This window comes from Thermobia domestica, chromosome 16 (genome assembly GCF_964235325.1).
Source record: "Thermobia domestica chromosome 16, izTheDome1.hap1.1, whole genome shotgun sequence".
In the NCBI taxonomy this organism is placed as follows: Eukaryota; Metazoa; Arthropoda; class Insecta; order Zygentoma; family Lepismatidae; genus Thermobia; species Thermobia domestica.
In genome coordinates this window covers 76693317-76710708 of record NC_137469.1, presented here as the reverse complement: position 1 = coordinate 76710708, position 17392 = coordinate 76693317, and the positions used below count along the sequence as shown (strand labels likewise).

Genomic DNA, 17392 nt, shown 5'->3' with positions numbered 1-17392 from the left:
CAGAAAGATAATTTAAAGCTTGGGTACTATTTTTATATCAAGAAATGGTCGAAGAATATTTATTATAGTTCTTTCCCAGAAAAATCAAAATTTGAAATGGAACAGTCAAAACACATAATATAAAGAGCATTAAACGTACGTTATTTTCAAGCAAATGTGCGTTAAACTGTATTTGTTCATGTTATAAATTGACCGCTATTTTCGTCTGTGAAAACTCGAGGTGTGTCAAACAAGCAGATTTTATAATATAGTGTTCTAAAATTAAATTTTCTTGTAGTATATGGTTATTAAGAATCAGTACTTTTGCCACTATTTTATTGTAACATAGGACTAATCAGATTATCAATATTTAAATTTACGATTATGAATGCATCATCAATACATCAATGGAGTACGTAACGCGGTTTTAGGGATATCATATATTATATGATGTACATCTGGAATTATATGATCTTGAAAGCATGAACCACTCCTAACGAACTTCTCCGTACGCCACTGGTACATATAGAGACCCGGCTTTCTCCATTAGTAGTCTTTAATTAATTAGAACAATAAACGAACAATTGATAATTGAATTCTGTTGAATTTATACCATACTTCATGAAAAAAAAAAGCTTAAAACAAATGGAGCAAAAGTCAAGTTACTATGCTATGTACATTAGCAAATAAGGCACTACGTACTTTACTGCGTAAACCTGTTGCTTTTTAGTTGTGACTCTATTGCCACAGCTCATATGAATAAGTCCAAGAAAGAACGAACTGAAATGCATGTCAGTACCAAAGTATGAATATAGCGAATTCCGTGCACAAAGGAATGAAGTCCATTTCGGTCATTTTGGACACATTTTATGTGCAAGAGCTCTATCTGAAGTTCCTTTCAAAGCTTTAAAGATTAATGTCCAAATATTGTAAATAACTATCATAATTTAAAAAAAACAATGTTGATTTTTTTTCGTGTATTTAAGCGTATCGTACAATTTCTCTCTCTCACACACACAACTTCGGCAATTGTACTAGATTTCCTTGTGATTTGAACGTCCCAAGTTATGTACTTCTATAACATAATAATGCAATTAAGTGCCAAGCTACAAATACTTCGTACAATTTGAAAAGAATGAGTATACTAATATATTTTAGTATCCTTCTGAGCATATCTGTGTTTATATTTCTTAACTTTATACACATTAATAAAACCACGCTTCGAAATACTATGTCAGCTGAGGCAGTAAGGTGCCTATATCCTGGTTAACAAACCAGCATTGTAAACATTCCTGAATATCGTTTATATCTTTTATAATCTGTTGTCTTAGGTTCCAGGTTCCCGTGTTCTCTCAGCTCAAAGGTAGGGAAGTTCACGTAAATTCATTACTATTTAGGCAAGTCGACAAAACAAAACAAATAAACCACTATAGCAGTGCTTCTCAAAGTGTGGGTTGCGACCCATTGTTTGGTCACAGGCTGTTTTTTGGTGGGTCACGAGAAGTTTTTTGTTCCTTTTACTTATGAAAATTTTATTTTGATGCAGAAACATGTTATGAAGTACTATTCAGAAAATGAAAATTGGAAGTGTTTGTAAATGAGGTAAAGAGCCCGGCCCTGTTGTACAGTCAGTAGAGATGCTGGCTTAAGATAGAAAGAGAGTAGGTCAGTCAAAATATGTCATGGGGTAGGTCATTGCGTCAGAAATAGTGTTAGCTCTGTATTACCTTTCTATGGAAACGCTTTAACTCTCTGTGCGCATGAGTACAATTTTCATATGATACAGTTATTGTGAAAGAATGTCAAAGTATATTTGAATAAAAGTTGGTGGGCCACAAAATACTTTTTTTTTTTTTATTTAATGTGGGTTGCAGTAACAACAAGTTTGAGAACCACTGCACTATAGCGTTTGTCATTAATGAAACACATTTGTGACTTATTTTAAGTCATTAACTTTGTTTAGCACAAAAACGATTTAATTTTCCCAATTTTAGAACGAAATATATTTTTCTCGTTTATCTGAGGCTACATTTATTTTAATATTATTGTATTTGTAAATATACATTTCAATGTAAAAGGGTCAATTTCTTTTACAACACTACAAAATTATTATACGTAAAAAGCCTAACCAAGCATACGCTACGTTGTATCAATAATTAAACAACGATAATGAATCTGTTCATTCCACATTGTAAATATTTGTTTAAAGATATTAAAGTGTCGTCCAGCAAAACGGAAAACAGAAAAATTAGTTTATTTTTTCTTTTAAAACAGAAGTTTTATTTTCATTATTTGTATTTCTTTAAAATACATAGATTCTTGATCTTCTCTGTAATGCACTTAACAAAATGCTATAATATTCAGAATCATCATAAAAAATGAGACAGATGGAATACTGGAAAGTGGCCGGCTACCAGATGGCGAACAACTAGTTTCAATTGTACAATATTTTTTGCAGACTAAATGAAAAAGAAAAAAAAAACTCTTAATGACACCACATTGCCTATACATTTCAGGACAGATTAAATTGACTAATAGAGAAGTGAGATGCCGTAATACATAACAGATTGTTCTGGGAACGAAAGGGTTCCCCACAAGATGAGATGAGACAGAGTCCTTCTACTAGAAACAGATACATTTTCCGAGACAATACAGCCTTAACTTTTGTTTTGGAGGCAATTCTAGTAGCACAGAAAGAAAGCAAATTTGTCTGAAGTAATACACCTTTGTATTTCGAAATCTGCATAAAGCAGAAATATTATTACATGTCTTACATTCTCATTGCAACTGATTTTAAAACATTTAAAATTTTGCTCTTAATTTGAATATTACAATTATGTTTAAATTCAATGATAAATTAATTTGTCAATTTTAATTTCAATAATCTTTTTATATATATGACGGTTCTGACAAACATATGTTTGTATGTACATATGCATTAGTATGCTCAAACTCCGAACATAAACATACCACACCTAGTTTTGATGACCTGAAACGTTCCACATGTAGAAAATAGTTTTTCATTTAGTCGGTACTGACATGGATGAATTGCATAGAATCAAGAAAACATACAATGAAATATCTGAATTATGCAAAAAGTACATTAATCAATCATTATTATTTTTACTTATTAAAATAATTCTCGATACTCTAAACACAATGCAAATCCAACACGCGTTTAATACTTTTTTTTTCATGATGGATAATGGGAAGTCTTTGTAAAAATATGGCTTTTTGCATTAATTTTATGACTTGTAATCAAGAGATGCATTACCTATGCATCAGTATACAAGCAGTACCATAACATTTAATTCATATTTTATGCACCATGTCAAAGAAATTAAAACTAAAACAAAAAGTTTTATAAAGTAGGTTTCTTCTACACATAAATTTTGATGAAACTTGGAGTTATATCTGTCATTTATTTATTTAGTTACTTTTTTAACTAATACCCCATGGTCCAGCTATAAAGGACGCAACTAAAGACAATTTTGGCACTATGATATGGAACTAAAAAGTCCAGTAAGAATAGTGTTGCCACGAGACGAGACATTTCTCGTGTCCCGTCTCGTCTCGTCTCGTAAACGAGACGAGACACGAGACGAGACGGAACCCTTTTAGGCGAGACACGAGACGGGACAGACTACTTGTCCCGTCTCGAAAACGAGACGAGACGAGACGGGACGTCTCGTGAAATATCTCGTCCCGTCTCGTGTCTCGAAAATGCAAACGCTGGCGGGAATGGCCAAGATTGAAATTGCCAGTGGTCATATAGATTGCAAAAGGAAAATGCCCTTTGTGAGAAAACATGTTGAAAAGCCTTCATAGAAAAGTGTCCTCTGTCTATTGAATGAATCAATCGTGATACATGAGCTTCCAGGAATATCATCCTTAATGTCTTGTCCCCAATTCCCCTTGCTGTAAACTGAGGAATTCTCATTTCTTTTTTTTTTTTTTTTCATTTCTGGCTGGAATGATGACAAACAAAATCAAAGACAGGGAAGATTTTTACAAGGTCAAGAAACCGAACTACCACCCCATCTATTCAATTTGAAAACTGGATAAGGTCTACACTCATTACAGGCTGTAGTTGAAAGTTCTGGTTGAGATGGCGGATTCTCTGGTGGCGGTATTCTTTTTGCTATATGAACCGAAATTAACCGAAAACGGCAATAGAAGTATGCCATCTTGCAACTAATATTTTGTCTTCTCTCTCTCTCTCTCACACACACACACACATACACATAAAAATACACTTTTACCATTTTACAAATCGCTCGCTTATTATACAGCAGTCATGTTGTAAAATTCACCTCTTCGTTTGGAAGGCGGGCGCAGGACAAAAAAAGCAGATATTATCGACGAACTCTTCAAATTGTTTGCTTTCAGCAAATTTATGATACTAACAATAACACTTTAAATGAAGAGGTTTTACAGGGGGACCTTCGTTTTGTTACGCGGAAATGTTTGATCTGACCAGTGTGCGAAATTGCCCTCTGCTTCCAAGGTTCGCCGACCCTACTGTTCCTTTCCTCTTTTAAGGTCGCGTCATAACTACCCTTCTTTGAAAACCGAAGATGCAGTAAAATTGTGACGTCACGGCGGGAGCAGAAACAGCTTTCGCCCAAGGTCCTTGTCATTCACCCTTGTTTGTTTCTTTGATTTTTGCAGGAAAGTGAGTGATTCTTGCTTTCCTGTATTAAGAAAACATTAATTACTGTAGTGCTCGTGTTAGCCTATAAGCATGTCGAATTCTACACTAAGTATTTGTCGCAATTATAGTAGAAATACTACGGGTTCCAAAGTTATTTATCATATATTTCCCTCGGTTCCTTTGCGGAAAGTTTGGCGAAAGAAATGCTGTCGGAAAGATATCTTTAAAGTTGAAAACGCCAGCGTCTATTCCGATCATTTTATTCCCGAAGCTTATGGACATAATTTAAAATGTGAGCTTCTAAATATTCTACCCAAGAAAAAGTTTAAACAAGACGTGCCTTCACTAAACTTACCTTTACTATACGGAACCGTGTTGATGTAAATAATGAAAGAATTAAATGTACGGAAGTTAGGTGTTTAAAGAAAAAACAAATCAGACATTGGGGTGCAGCCAGATGAAATAACTATTGTGACTGAAATAAAAAATAACTCTTTGTTTATGTTATTTTTCGTTTGTTTTGTGGAGAGTGAGGGGCATAAACCAAAGGAAGAGCTCTCCTTTTTGCGTAAAGAGAACGAAAAACTGAAGTCTAACAGTATGTACAAAGCCAAAATAATATGTTTATAAACGAAGTTAAAAGAATTGGAAAGCAAATATAATAAAGAATTAATTTCAAAGGCCAGTTCTAAAATATAATATTGTGATCGTTTCAATAAAGTGGTTAATAACCGGTGGTGGATATATTACGAAAAAGTTTTATACAGGGCCAAGTAAATATGCTAATGAATGGCAAGAAAAAACTAAGATGGATTGATTAAGATATCATTCGTGCATTAACACAACATGCCTCATTGATAAATTATACAATTATCTGCGGTTACAAGTTCGAATCCCCGTACCCAATGTGTCAAGATTTCGACGTTGTATGATTGCGAATAGATCACGACAATATAAGAAACTTTAATCCAAAATGGCCACCCAAAAATCAACTTTTTTTAGACCACTAGCTAATCTGGGTGTACTGTCATGAGTTTGTTACACAAACGGGGCAACCACCATATAGTGGCACACACCCTGCGGTTATGGGAACAGATTTGTACCATGGAGGTGAAGACTGGCCCCAAGCATAATTTGGTCCGATGTGTCGTTCAGCTCCCATTACTATGGCACTTTAAGTAGAGCTTACTGTGCAGTAACATATAAAATTTCAATCAAATACTTTCCATTACTCAATAAAATTATTTGGTTCCGAGCTTTTTTTTTTTTTTTAAAAAAAAAATAATTGCAACAAATCTAAACATGCTAAAATGAAAAGTAGTTTTTGGATTGGTATGGAAACCTAAAGGCTGGAATATATGAAATCAAAGTGTACACACATATCTATCTCTCTATTTATCTATATATCTTTCCATCTCTCTGTCTCTCTGTCTGTCTCTCTCTCTCTCTCTCTCTCTCTCTCTCTCTCTCTCTCTCTATATATATATATATATATATATATATATATATATATATATATATATATATATATATGTATGTATGTATACAGACACTATAAAGCAAGTGGGCTGATAGTACACGATAGTGTCGGGGATGGTGACACCTTTACATCGAACTTTGCTTGTCGTGTAAACATTATTTGACATTAGTGTCTTCATCTTCAACGTACCTATGAGCAATTTACTGTATATTCGTGTATTGAAACTGGTGAAACAAATTTCAATGTTTCACAATGTAAAAAAAAAACTATTTGTAAACTTATATTATCTTGTAAACTATTTGTCCTTGCCTTGTGAGCTTATTTGAATTTATTTTTAAGACCTTTAGGCAACTTTGGCCCACCCCGAATGGATGATGATGGGAAAATTAGTGGAATGAAGAAAGTGGTAGGATACTAGACAACTTCGAGAAAACACACACATTCGAAAAATGAAATGAAATATTTGAGTTTTAGGTCCCACGGTAATGCCGGTTAGGCTAAAGGAGACGGTGATGATGAGTAATGAATGAAATAGTGGAATGAAGAAAGTGGGATGAAACGGGAAAACCCCGAGAAAACCCACGCACACGGTGTTTGTCCACCACAAAGTTCACTTGGCAGGGGCTGGGATCGAACCCGAGACCCCAATCGCCAGAGGTGAACGCTCTACCACTGAGCTACCGCGGCCCCCACACACATTCGATGTTTGTCCACCACAAAGCTTACATGGCACTAACCGAGATCGAACCGACTACCACATACACCAGAGGTGAAGGCTTCACGGTGTAGTTACCGTGACATTTCTTGTCTTTGTGTTCTGGTTAATACTTGTAACTTGGTTGTATCTTGATTAGCATGGGGCAGCCTGCTACATTTAACTTTCGTTCCCATGGTATGCTGCCATATTTTTTACGAGACAAGACGAGACAAAACGAGACAAACGAGACGAGACGAGACGAGACACGAGACGGGACTAGCGCATTATTTCGAGACGAGACACGAGACGAGACACGCTTTACACGAGACGAGACGAGACAGCCTGAAGTCTCGTCTCGTGGCAACACTAAGTAAGAATAGTTTTCGTCATACACTACGAATGGGCATTATTTAAAAATAGATTTTGAGTAATAGATGACAAGGTGTCTACGGTACCATGTAGCACGCAATACGTCCACAAATCCCATACCTGTCACAGGACATTCATTTTCGAATAATTTTTAAGAATCATATACATATGCACACCGGGTTTTCGTTTAGATTTCAATGGGTTGCCTATCATGAAAAAATGTTTGGATGTCGAAACGTCGCGTCGTCCAATAACTTCCTCGCAAAGGGTCCAAAAATGGCCCACAGGAAATCCCGTTTCCTGGACATAAATTGACATCTGGTTGTCCAATCACGATATTCCGGCCATGATTCTTTTGGACCTCCCTGTGCTATTTAGGGTAATTCAATATTTAAATACACATACTATGTGTATCCTTATGGCTCAGTAGCTAACGATTTGGTATTTGGCCTAGTGATTTGGATCCCACTTTAGTCAATATGTTTCCGTCTCACGTAGCCTTGATGCTGAAAAAAGACACTAAACTCTTGATTTTTAAAAGCCTACTACCGATAGAAGTTTCGTATCTCCCAGAGGATTCTTGAGGATACAGACGTTAAGGTATGATGAACTTGGTTCTTCAACTCATGATATCTTCGTTCACGCAAATATTAATATGATCCACTGCGTATGTTGCTGTGTACAAGAATCTATAGTAACCGTACAAAATATAGTAATAAGCATACAGTTAACACCTAAATATATAAAAATCGTGCTGATACCTAATATTTGTATCACAAGTTTGTTCTTTATACTCAAAGCAACCTACAGTAACATTTCACATTAAATTATATTGGAACACAACATTTCCCCAAGTTAGTGCCACTTTAATTTTAGCGTCACGTGCTGCAGAAACAATAATAATAAGGATAAGAAAAGCTGCAAACATCGTGAACGTGTTTGTTGTGTCTGTTACTTTATTCTTTGACTGTATTGTCTATTGACTCGTATATGTTGATTTCCCGACGTAACCATGAACATCCATTCATTCACGTATTAGCAACTTTACTCTTAACGCTTTGTTGTAATACACAGTCGTGAGAATAGTTGTATATAATTCAATACTTTCATTAAGTTCGTACTGTTAATTGGCTCTGCTAACGTGTTGAATGACTGTAAAAATCATATATAAATAAATACTATAGCTGGAACAACAACCAAAAATACTTAATCTAACCTTAGTGTTTACCGTAAAACTGTTAATTTTTATCTATTTATATGGTACACGTGGAGAATGTCAGATTTTATTTTTCTTTACCTCAGGACAAGTAGTGAGTAAGATAATTTTACAGCAAAGACGTTCTTACCACAATTGTGCACATATTTCCGGCTTACAGCGGTGAAATCTCTCTAGCTAAATAATCCTTATCATTACTAGTACATAAAAGATGTCTGTCTGTGCGTGTCATCAGACTTTCGCATACAAAAAAGTCACCTAGAAAACAAAATTTTGTAATCAAATAGATTTTGGAAGGCATGATGCTTCAGTGGTAGAGCGTTTCTCTCTGGTGTATGAGGTCAGTCGTTCGATCCCTGGCCAAGTAAGTTTGTGCTGGACAACATCGTACCCGTGGGTTTTCTCGGAGTACTCTCGTTTCCTCCCACATCACCATTCCACCAATGCTTCCATCACCATTCACTTGGCTTAATCATCGTCTCCCTTAGCCTTAAGTGCATAAACGTGGGACAAACTGAAATAGGTAATTTCATTTCATTTTCAAATAGATCTTCACCAGGTTTAATTACGTAGAAACCTTTTTTTAAAATCTTCCATCGAAGGGGAACTGGGGTGTCGCACGTTCTGGATGTTTAAACAGTATAGAGTATCTCAGAAGTCCTCAAGTTAGACAATCCAGACTACTCTACTACGTTGTAGATGCATATTAATCAATTCATGCTAAGAACGGACATAAAAAGCTTAAATTTGTCGTGTGTCGTTCTTTAGTATTTTTGACGAATGCCAATACGTTAAAAGAAATGATCCTCCCTCCTTTTTGAGCACACGTTTATTATTCTACAACTTATACGTATATATATATTTTTTTAAAGTGAAGGAAATAATCACAATAGTGATTTTGTGACTTCTGCTTTATGCAAAAATACTGACTTTATGAAAATTAAGATATCCGAACATACTTTGCATCAATCAGTTTCAATCAATACCATTACTTGGAACTTAGTACGATACGGTGTATCCCGAACAGGAGGGATGTTAAAAAATGAAATGAATAACATCTTTAGCTTAACAGTCCAAGTTCATACCCTGCAGGTAACGAAGACAGAATAACTCAAGCAGATGAAAGAATACAGAAGTATAGGTGAAATAAGAATATGGAAGAAACTTGAGGAAATTTCGAAGAAAACAATTCTTGTCAACCAAAAAATTACATGATCTAGTATTGAATCTGCAACGCCCCATACTAGTGTTTAATTTTACTGAAGACTACACTATCATAACCCCCTCCCATACGGGGAAATAAGAATAATTAACATATCCCGATGTTATCAATTATCTGATTCAAACTCAGGTCAGTAAAGAAAAACTAATGACTACACCTAAAAATACACATTCAACGCAATACACAAAGTATATCAAATGGTAATATGCTATATGTTTGCTGCATTAAAGATCACTTATTTTAGCTCTATAGTAAAGACCATCAACTGAATAAACTACTGGAAGTCACTAGAAGTTTAACGTCGTTTTCAGCAACGACGCTACAAGAGAAGCGGATCAAGTATAACTTGGAATACGAAAAAGAACTAATATCGGGAATCGATCCCAAGATTGAAACACGATATTGCTAGTCAATAAGACACAAAGGACTCTATAGATAATAGTGGAGTTAGTGTCAATGAAATATAAATAGATATAAGTAATAAAATAAAACATCTCTATTTCATAAACGAGAAAGTATACAATAAGAAAAGACATTTCGGACTGGCATGACACCAAGAATTTTATACATTTGCAGACTCCACAAGACACAATATATTTATGTTTCGACGAATAACGTCGCAGTGTTCACTACAATTTTATAGTATACCTACATGACATTTAAAGCATGAATATTATACTAAACAGTTCTCATTTTATAGAAAATGTCTATTTCCTAAGATTGTCAAAATAATTAGAACGAATGTCTGTCAAATAAAGTGTCAAAGAATCGTTGTAAATATAGAATCAAGCCTAACAAAATATATTATTAAAATAATCAATGGTTAATGGGTAATTCTTAGTAATTCTGTCTCAACCATTATGATCATCTTATTATTACTCCTGTCCTTAACAATCGTTTCATTAAGTGTAGGATTTTATTCTGTAAAATTACGACCATCACCAACAAACACGCTCCAATTCTTCTTTTTTTATTAACTTATAGTCAGTGCCGGATTTACGTACAAGTTAAACAAGCTATAGCTTAGGGCCCCACTCGCTTTGGGGGGGGGGGGCACAAAATTTAAAGAAAAAACTGATTGTAATGTAGTTTCCAAATAACAAGAAAAAGCAAATAAGATAAAGTGCAATACAACAATGGTGTTTTGTATTATTATGTATTAGGCTTTTACGAAGCAAGTAATAGGGCTCTATTTCTCAGCCCAATCTGTAACAAAGCCCCTGTTACCCAGCATCACTTACTTATAACGGAGTCCCCGTTTCCCAGGGGGAGCTCTTGTTTCCACTTAGATATTTATTAGGTCCATAAATTAGCATATAACATAATAAATTCAAACCTATGAACGGCGACATTTTGTCGCCGAAAACGCGTTTCGCGTATAAAGGGCCATCAAACGTAAATCCGTCACTGCTTATAGTCATACATAAAATGAAGAATATAGTTGACATGTTTTAAAATAATAACATCAAAATAACGATAAATACTAATAGCAATAATTAATAATTACTTATTTTAAAAATAAATGTAATCCTTGACCTATTCCTCACTCCATTTAAGAACAACTGACTAGTAACATATATCAGTCAGTAAATACATTGAATGTTTGATAATATTTCTTACATTTGCTGGATTATAATTTTAAAGTAGTGTATTGGAGTAAATCTGGCAGTAATTTGCTGTAATTTTACAGAGAGAATAACTAATAATAACTGCGATCATATACGTACTTACACACAATATACATGACGAGACATAATTTCGTCCTTTCTCTTAAACTACATATTTTAAAACATAATTCAAGTTAATAATAAAAAGCGAACGTAGGACAGCAGCTAGAAGCATAAGTTTCTCGTGTTATACATGAAACATTTTGTATGTGAATGTTAGTTACAATTGTAAGACAAAGAAAATGAATGTAGGTTAGAAGCATTTTCAGACTGTTGTTAATGATAATGAGCTCGTCTGTTCTAAGTACACGTCTTAATCTAAATTAAAAAAAAAAAAAAAAAAAAAAAAGAGTTGAAAATGTTAAGGAACACGCATTTGATATCACCGACATGTGCTACCTGCATATAAGTACTGAAAATCATTTATTTTTCATAAACATATGTCTCTCATAAATGTTTTTCGTAAATATATATACAAAAAAAAAAAATAAATAAACAGTGAAAGCAAGTATTCTGTTTGAATACACTGTGCACTGTTTGCAGCAGCGCTTAAAAGTGAAGGGGTATTTCAAAGGTGCGTAGCGTCCATGGAAGTTGTGGAAGTGCCGCTTCTCCCTACTACATAGATAATACATTGAGAACGGAAGTAACATCTTTAACTAAACGAGGTGGGTGATAAATACAACAAATCGAGCTGCCTTGGGTCAGGTACAATGTATAAAGAAACCACATAACTCATTACTTCAGTTAGTAGATGGTGAGCCATGAAATAAAATTTTATGTGAAAAAATTAAAATAAAAAAAAGTTGGAGAGCGGGATAGTCAGCAGTAAAAATAGGTATACACACCCCTCATACTGTCAATAATTCGGAACAAGATAACCCATTTTAAGTTAGTTATCTTGGATCTAACAGAAAGCTAACTGCGCATAGGCTAGTGGTTAGTGTCCTTGCTTCGCAGAGAGGAAGTCTCGGATTCAAATGCGGTGACCGAGGATCCTGATTGAGGATTTTCCAGGCTTTTCCCTCAGTTTCATCAGGTGAATGCCTCAAAAGTTACTTTAAAGCATGTAGAGAATACATACTAAAGTTTGCTGATGACTGTACAGTTGTATTCCATTCATGTAAAATGTGAAATATGCAGTCATATGACCTTTGCACTTACCGCTTTGGGTGGCGGAATGATAACATTGAAGGGAATGATACAATACCGAGAGGGCCCCTAATGATACAGGATGTTGTGGTGCCTTCCCAGCTGGTCTAATGGCAAGCGTGTGCTTTTGGTGCATGTGATCTCGGGTTTGATTCCCAGTGGGAGAGTACACAAATTTAATTTCAGAATTTAATTATTCATCCGTCATCTTTAGCCTAATGAGCATTATCGTGGGACGTTAAACTACATAATATATCAATATGATGTGAACAACAAACTTATGTATCTAAACTAAAGACCCTTTGCACCGAAAGTCAGTATTCTACGAGCCAAAAAGTATTCTAGCCTTATTTCTGTATGTCATATCTTATGATAAACGGAGACAAATTTAGCTTCCCTCTTTTCCCGCACTAAAATTTTGTAAACTAATTCATCACCACCTAATGCAGTCTAAAATTTCTGAACAGAATTACAATGCAACACTCGCAGTTTTTACTGCTACATAAATAATAGTTGTAAAATTATAGTGGCGAATAACACAAGATAATCTATAAATAGCCAAGACATTCTTTGGTTGTTTTAATATCCATAGAATCAAGCAACAATAAATTGGCAAATTTATGTCAATACATCAATGTAATTTAACTGTAGAACATAGTATATCATTGACTATCAATTTCCTTTACCCTAGAGAAGAATTCGTACTAGCATATAGGCATTAAAGATTTCTATATTTTAAATCTGGCATCCATAAGAGAGCACAAAGGGATAATAAACGTCCAAGTCTTTTTGAAATCCTAATAAACACTCTCAAGCTCGACCTACATGAAATACGCAGTCGGAAAATTCCTCCCCCTTCCCCTCCCATGTAAAACATACACTTACGCTCCTTAATGGAATCTAACATATTCGATATTTCCACTAATCTGAGGGACAGAAACGTAAACAAGTAAACAACGCACATATTCCTCATTTTGTCTGAAATTATATTCTCATATTTGCTTTCCATCAATGCATTCAAAATTGTACCTTTTAAACTTTTATTAATGATTCCTCTCCTTTAGGATGCAGAATGTATTCGTAGGACGCTCAATTTATTTTTGGATCAAAAGATCCAATATATTTCAATTAAAAAATTTTCTTGTAGGCCTTATATCTGGAGAACTACATACAGTGTAGCCAAACCCAAACTATCACTTAACTCAGTATCATGTTCCTATTCCGTAGAAAATATGAAAACTCGATTAAGGAACCATTCAAAATTTTGTGGCCCCTGATCCAAAAACTAATTATTGGAAGATCGCAATCTTTTGATGCATTTTTTGGATCATTCCTAAAATTGTTGTTTTATTACTTTATGTAATGTAGTAATTATTTTAATTAATTTATAATAAATACAATAAAAACCATTTTACGCCGCAGTGTGTATAATGAATGATGCACGTCGTTGTAAATGCAATTTGTATTTTCTCGTGTAGTAGTCCATACAAAGTGTTCTTTTTTATTCCTTTTCTATAGAAAAAGAAATAAAAATGAATGAAAGAAAAGAACGCGCACTAAATGAATGGCAGCAACATAACATGGTTTTCCACTTAGTCAAGGGTGTTATTTTTAGACCTTATTCTTATATCAAGCGCATTAGCCTATATATATTGATGCACTATGTTGTTTACTCAAGGGAGGCGGCTCTTTCACACTTCGAATGACCATATGCCCTTTAGAAGCTTAGTATTCTTACTTAGGAATCCGTAAATGTAAGATTTTAAGCTCAGATCCTACGGATAGCCAAACTGATTGAGGTTCTTTACAGTGGTGGATCTAGAAGGTAAAAACTGGGGGGAGGGGACAGCCAAAGCCCAGACTATGATACGTATCCTATATCATGAGATTACTATAAACTTTCAAACATATATAAATAATAGCTTAAATTATTTTTGTCCTACAAAAAACTGGGGGTCTAGGCCCCCCGACCCCAGGCTAGATCCGCCACTGGTTCTTTAGTTTCAAGAAGCGAATGCTATGAAGGCTCTTCTAAAATAAAGGTCTTAGCTGCACATTTCAGAGATTTCCTTCTATTCCCTTAAACTTTAAAATGTAAAATGTCTACAGGTTATACCTAGAACTTTTTTATATAAATAACAAATAAATGAATGGGTTATATTGTACAGTGTTTCTTCTACGGATATTTTCGGGAGGCTATCCCTCATAGAGTTGGCCAATCCCTCTCCCTTTCCGAGTGGAATTAATGTCAATATTGAGCAGGACACTTTCTTGAGCAAATGATGCCCCAGTGTACAACCTTTTCACATTTTCTGATACCCTAACAATATACATACACAAATAAGTCAAACAAATAATTGAAAATTAAAGTTTATGTTTTCATATGGGCAACCTCATTTTGTAGCACCTTTTAAATGTCCTTAAAAGACAGTAGAAATGCTAGTCTAATTTTGCAATCACATTTAACATGCATTTGCTATAGACCTAACACCAAATTGAATTTCACAACAAACTACTACTACTTGCCGGATCCTTTCAAATGCACATTTACGAAATTGCACCCTATGTAGGCATGAATATTCAGCTAATGAATCGGTGCGTATGCTATGTGCACGCGTAAATCGAGATTTGAATCGCAATCTGGTGCCACGCCAAAATCAGAAAGCATATCGGGACAACACATGTGAAACTTGTTTCCTCCCAATAATTGTCGAGAGTAAAAAATACTTCCGTAAACATTGATATGCATGTTTACAGTGTTTGTAAACAAATCAAAGATTATGATGAATAATTGTAATGCGACATTTTTATCTTATTTATTTAATATTTTGACAAGGTAGATGTTTCAAAGTTCGTAATATTTTCCCACAATTTGCACGTTATTGCTTCAGTTCTAAATATAATTGTGGCTAAATAGCGTTTCGAATTTCCACGCTCGGGTTTGATACCTGGCAGGCAAGGGCGCCGATCCTGGGGGGCCCGGACCCTCCCAAAGCTCATGTGGGCCCCCTATTGTATTTATAAATATACAATATTTGGCATAATTTGAGTGCAATTTGTCTTAAAATTTTCATATATATGCCTTCACCATCTGAATGGGCCCCCCTCAAATTTACAGAGAAATCGGCGCCCTTGCTGGCAGGTGTACACATGCCATTGGTAGCACGGGCGCCAATCTTGAGGAATATGAAGGGGCCTCCAGTTTGCTTGCCCCCCACAATCTGGAATTATTTGCTTGAATATCTGACAACAAAACACACATGCCTGAAAGTTCCCTCCCTCCAAATTCATGCAGAAATCGACACCGCTGCTTGTACTGTAAGTCCCAGTTTCACACCTTTATCGTTTATGAAAATGGACGTTAAACAAACTATACACTTTGTATATTGGAGATTTAACGGATGCGAAAATCTACTTATTTTTCTAAAAAAACGAAACTTCTGTTCAACATGATATCACTCTATTCCTAGGCTAATTAATATGAATTTGGATTGATTTCGGATTATTTGTGTTCTGAGTTTTATTCAATTTCCTCAAATTTGCTGAGAGTATTTCTGCTGGTTTTACGCAAAAGTTGCGCAGGTAATCGTGATTAAGTAAATTTTTTTATTTAGCATTTTTCATGAAAATAACTGCACTATATTATTTACCAATTGTCAACTATGGATAACACTCTCAAACAATCAATTTCAGTTTGCTGCTATTCAAAAGAGCGGTTTGTTTACAAATAATTAAAAAATATATATTTATAGGTCTCACTTATGTGAAAAAAATTAATGTTTACATCATGCGGCTAAATCCAGCACTACTTTAGCCTAATCAAACAGAGTAATGTTAATAATAATAATAAAAGCCGCGAAGAAGCACTGTTTGTAACTTACCTGATAACGTTGATATTACTATATTTACACGAACTACACGAACAATTCACCAATTTGTTTTGTTTTCTTTACAGTTTCACTAACAAACTTCACAAAAAGAAACACCAATCACCGATAATAACTGTACAATTTCTAATTGAAAAATCTTTCTTATTATGTTATATTCTGGGTTGGGGACACAACGACACCTGTACATAAACTCTACCGCAACACAACCTCTTCACTGCAATGCTTGGTGAAGTTGTCAGCGGGCAGCAGACGTAACCAACAGGTGAATCGGCCTCCGAAGTAGATTAGTCCATTTCCGTCTTGCAGGGGAGTTTACTGAGAAAGCAAGTGGCGCCTTTTGTAGGTAACTTTCGAAAGTTTTTAAAGTTTAGTGTTGGAATTGGCTGGCATGCGGACTGGATTATTGACCTTGCTGGAGGATAAATACAAATCAGGGTTGCCCATGCTATATAAATTACGCTTCTTTTGTTCATTTGGTAAACGGATCCAAGCATTAATGTTTACACATGAGCATTAATACACATAAGCTCATTCACGAAGATTTCTTGCGACAAAATAACCCATCAGTTCTATATAGGTTTTCTTCTTCTTCGTAATACAATAGTTCCAGAGCTATTTTTCTCAATCTATTAACACAAAGTGAGAGGTCAAGAGGTCAAATTTCAGGACGACTCATACAGATTTCCTCGTAATCAGATATTTTTTCAGAGAATTTTCTCGGAGGGGGCAGGAATCAAAATGTAAGGAGACTGCACTGGGAAACTTGTTCCTAAAGGAAGTGCCTTGGAGAAGAGTGGCATGCAGTGGTGTATTTACGATTTTGTTTCGGGAGGGGCTTTGCTAACTTTCGGGCGGGGGCTTTGCCTGAAAATGTGAAAATTCTGCAAAATATTTCATATACTTTACTATAGTAAGATTTCGGGGGGGCTTAAGCCCGGAAGCCCCCCTAAATACGCCACTAGTGGCATGTAATAGCTTTTTAACTTATTTTAGCTCCTAGGGAGCAGTTTGCTAATTCCGGGGTCAAACTGTTACCGGAAGTATTCCTGGAAGAAATTGTGCATGT

General features: G+C 35.1%; 1 protein-coding gene across 4 annotated transcripts in view; it reads right to left on the bottom strand.

The window, feature by feature from the left end:
- Positions 1-16597, bottom strand: part of LOC145673176 (uncharacterized) — a 244208-nt gene extending 227611 nt beyond the window's left edge. For 2 of the 4 annotated variants that reach the window (XR_014128727.1, XM_081742633.1), the window contains exon 1: positions 16318-16596. The gene's annotated coding sequence lies outside the window, so the exon portion shown is untranslated. Of the gene's footprint in view, positions 1-16317 lie in introns of all 4 variants that reach the window. The other 2 variants (XM_081742631.1, XM_081742632.1) reach the window with 2 other exon arrangements.
- Positions 16598-17392: the final 795 nt, after the last annotated feature.